Source organism: Chiloscyllium plagiosum, chromosome 31, assembly GCF_004010195.1.
Source record: "Chiloscyllium plagiosum isolate BGI_BamShark_2017 chromosome 31, ASM401019v2, whole genome shotgun sequence".
Classification (NCBI taxonomy): Eukaryota; Metazoa; Chordata; class Chondrichthyes; order Orectolobiformes; family Hemiscylliidae; genus Chiloscyllium; species Chiloscyllium plagiosum.
Window position 1 is genome coordinate 9,505,487 of NC_057740.1, and position 4,245 is coordinate 9,509,731.

Sequence of the window (4,245 nt, forward strand, 5' to 3'; positions counted from 1 at the left end):
CAGTGTTTGATGGGGGGGGGGGGGGAACAGGGCTTGGTGGCTGCATTGTGGGAGGTGATATCTTTTGGTTGAACCATTAATCCATAGTCTTGTTTGTATGTCCTGGGGGATACGAAAGATTTCTTTGTGCAACTTGGAAGAGAGAAGTGCTCCCAGCATCCTGTTCAGCACTTAATCTCTCAATTCTCACTCCTAATGCTTGCCCACCTCATTTCTGTGCAATTTGACTGCCACATTTACCTGCAGAAAAGAGACCATGCACTTCAAAAGCACCTCAGTGGCTATGCAGGACTTTTAAAAACACTTCATAAATGGTCTTTTTTTAGTTTGGGTCCAAGCTATATTGATGGAATAAAGTATAAGTAGATTTACTGTGCATCCAATTATGTCATACGTTACCATACTGTCTCCCAAGAGCCATTACCTTGTTAAACTCAAAATTCACTGAGCAGAGGCATTCAAAATAAGGATGAATATGGTTCACGGTTGGACATCGCTTCATTCAGTACTAAGGCTGTGATCATTGCCAAGAAGCTGCGCACTATAGTGAATCTTATAAACTGACACCTGGAAAACATTATGTGTCTGACAGCTAGTTTTGCAAAAGGATCTGCAATAAAAGTGCACAACAGATTCAAAGCAAAAGCATTAAAATCAAAAGGACAATGGTTCACAAACATAACTTGATGTTGATCTAGCTGGAGAGACTGGATCGGACTGCACTGCAACAATGCTTGACACTGCAAACTAGATAATCTAAGATGTAACATATAATTTCCATCTCACATTTAAGATACTACACGTAATTGCAACAGACAACAGAGTTGAAGGGAAAAGATATTTTTGAGACAGATATAACTAATTTGTTGCTTCCAATGACCATGAGATAATCGCTAAGTACCAATTGTCAAGGACATGTATTTTTGGACTGGGTTAAGTGTTAAGAGGATTTGTGAGAGGAAAACAATTAAAGTCATTCGGTTCCAGGCTTCTTGCAGATATGCCCTGAATTTCTATGGCAGGTTGATGGAAAAAGCACAAAGTGTGAATTCATTAAAAAACCTCCTTGTAAGTTTTATTTACTGTCTCCTACAAGTTTATTTACATTAACTTATGTACTGTGTGTTTGAAGCAGCCAATACGAGAGATTTTCAAACATAAAGACAACAACAATTGATATAAAAGAGTTATCCCATGACTCAATAGAATTCTGAATAGTGCAGGTGACCTTGTGGGAATGCCAAGGTGGCATACGGCATGCTTTCCTTCTTTGGACAGGGTACTGAGTACAAGAGTTGGCAGGTCATGTTACAGTTGTATAAGACTTTGATTTGGCCACATTTGGAATCCTGCATACAATTCTGGTCACCACATTACCAAAAGGATGTGGATGCTTTGGAGAGGGTGCGGAGGAAGTTCACCAGGATATTGCCTGGTATGGACCATGCTAGCTATGAGGAGAGGTTGAGTAGATTACAATTATTTTCATTGGAAGGATAGAGGATGAGGGGGGAACCTAATTGAGGTCTACAAAATCATGAGAGGTGTGGACAGGATGGATAGCAAGAATATTTTTCCCCCAGTGGAGGACTCAATAACTAGAGGTCACGAGTTCAAAGTAAGAGGGAAACTTTTAGGGGAGGTATGTGTGGAAAGATCTTCACGCAGAGGGTGGTGCGTGCCTGGAACAAGTTGCCAGTGGAGGTGGTAGGGGCAGGAACAATAGGGTCATTTAAGATGTATCTAGACAGTTACATGAATGGGCAGGAAGCAGAGGGAGGTAAAAACAATGACTGCAGATGCTGGAAACCAGATTCTGGATTAGTGGTGCTGGAAGAGCACAGCAGTTCAGGCAGCATCCAAGGAGCTTCGAAATCAAAAATATGGAACGCTTCACGAATTTGCATGTCATCCTTGTGCAGGGGCCATGCTAATCTTCTCTGTATCGTTCCAATTTTATGGAACGCTTCACGAATTTGCGTGTCATCCTTGTGCAGGGGCCATGCTAATCTTCTCTGTATTGTTCCAATTTTAGTATATATGCTGCCGAAATTGGAACGATACAGAGAAGATTAGCATGGCCCCTGCGCAAGGATGACATGCAAATTCGTGAAGCATTCCATATTTTTGATTTCGAAGCTCCTTGGATGCTGCCTGAACTGCTGTGCTCTTCCGGCACCACTAATCCGGAAGCAGAGGGACACAGATCCTCAGAAACTAGGCAGCAGGTTTAGATCTGGATCCGCGCAGGCTTGGGGGGGGGGGGGGGCAAAGGGTCTGTTCCTGTGTTGTAATTTTCTTTGTTATTTTCTTACAGTATAGCAGTAAAGTTCTATATTTCTCTGCTATGATGCAACAATTGCCTCTGAGTGTGACCACATGGTATCGAATTTCCTTGTGAGACATTGCCTCAAGTCTAATTAAAACCTTCAAGAATTGTGCAGGCTGGATCACTGAAGTCTTAAATGAGGACATAGATGGATTTTGGGAAATATCAAGGAGTTAAGGGCAATAAGGAATTGGCATGAATGAGGGATGTATGTTTGGAGCTGTGTTCTTGTATAATAGAGAGGCAGACATGAGGGGCTGAATGGCCTACTCATGCTTCTATATCTAATGTCCTCATGTTCAATCATGAATAAATTACTTGTGCTTATGGATTCATGTTTGCATCAGGATGTATTGAAACATGTTGACCAGTGTTTGATGTACTACATTGATCCATTCCATACTTTGTCTCCAGTATTGGCTGTAGTGCAGTGATAGTTTCCATGCTTTCTGCCTAACATTGGATGTGGTGCACTGATTCATTTGCATCTGACATGGGAAGAGAGATTGCTAGGCTAAGGTGTACCTACTTGACATTCTACAATCCTAGCCATCACAAGATGGAGTAATAATGGTGTTGTTAACTAATCATAACAATCTGCACAGTATCAATTTGATTGCAACATTTTCAGACAGGAGGTAAGAACATTCTGAGTGCTGGAGAACTTTGAGAGCTTTGGGACTTTCCCAAAAGTCCACAGTTACCTATTTCTCTCAAGCATGTATAGTTTTCACATGCTTTACCTTAAATTACGCGTTTACTTAATCAGAGAGTGATATTTATTGAGGGAAAGCATCTATCCAGTTTAAATTTGAATGATTCACTGCTGTCTGTTCTCATGATGCACTGTCTCCATCAGAACCCTGATTGATGGACTGACCAGTCACTCACTGGAATGTTTTTGTTTATAAATTTCTCACCCTTCACATACAGACTATGAACTCAGAATCATTTTCTTTTAATTCATTCATGCAATGTGGCCATTGAGGTCTACATTTTTTGTTCATCTCTAACCTGCTGTTCTGGACAAGGTGAATTAGCTTGTTGTGGTCTACATTATCTTAATATAGAGTATTGTCCTCATCCATTTTTTGTATGTTAAGCCAGAAATTTTAAGGCAAGATATATTTTTCTGATTTGGAGACGCCGGTGTTGGACCGGGGTGCACAAAGTTAAAAATCACACAACATCAGGTTATAGTCCAACAGGTTTATTTAGAAGCACTAGCTTTCTGAGCGCTGCTCCATCATCAGGTAATTGTGGAGAGAGAGTAAGACTGTAAGACACAGAATTTATAGCAAAACATATGCATGCACACATACACATATAAGTTTGTGGGGTGAATTTGTACTTGCAGAATTACATTTTACTTTGCTCAAAACCTGCATGAATCCATGTAAGATTCTGTAAATCCATTTTTTAGATTAGAATAAGTCTGACCATTGTGGCACAGACAATCGCACAGGGAGTTAACACCTTCAATACCTTATCTTGGCTAACATGACACCAATTGTTAAAGTGCACTTGAGAATGTAACTTTTTTAAAAAGTTTTGCAATATACATATGAAAGAACTGAAAGCAAAATGGTCATTCTAAAAGATGAGAGACTTAGCAAACAATCCGAGTCTTTTTCAATATATAATTTCAGTTACATCACACTGTAAACGTTTGCTATAAATTCTGTATCTTACAATCTTATTCTCCACAATCACCTGATGAAGGAGCAGCGCTCCAAAAGCTAGTGCTTCCAAATAAACCTGTTAGACTAAAACTTGCTATTGTGTGGTTTTTAACTAAAGATTTTTCTAGACGTTATAGGGCTGAACTTCTGCTCTGTGAGGTCTGCTAATGTATTTGCACTATATTTCTGTACATGGCCATTGCTTGTGCATTTTACGGAGCTGAAGCCTATATA

General features: G+C 40.0%; 1 non-coding gene and 1 pseudogene across 1 annotated transcript; one reads left to right on the forward strand and one right to left on the reverse strand.

Moving 5' to 3' along the window:
• Window positions 1–1,877: 1,877 nt before the first annotated feature.
• LOC122539223 lies at window positions 1,878–1,980 on the reverse strand. The gene has a single exon (XR_006309003.1). It is a non-coding gene; the product is annotated as a U6 spliceosomal RNA (small nuclear RNA).
• A 36-nt stretch (window positions 1,981–2,016) lies between these two features.
• LOC122539224 lies at window positions 2,017–2,129 on the forward strand (annotated as a pseudogene).
• The last annotated feature ends 2,116 nt before the right edge of the window (window positions 2,130–4,245 follow it).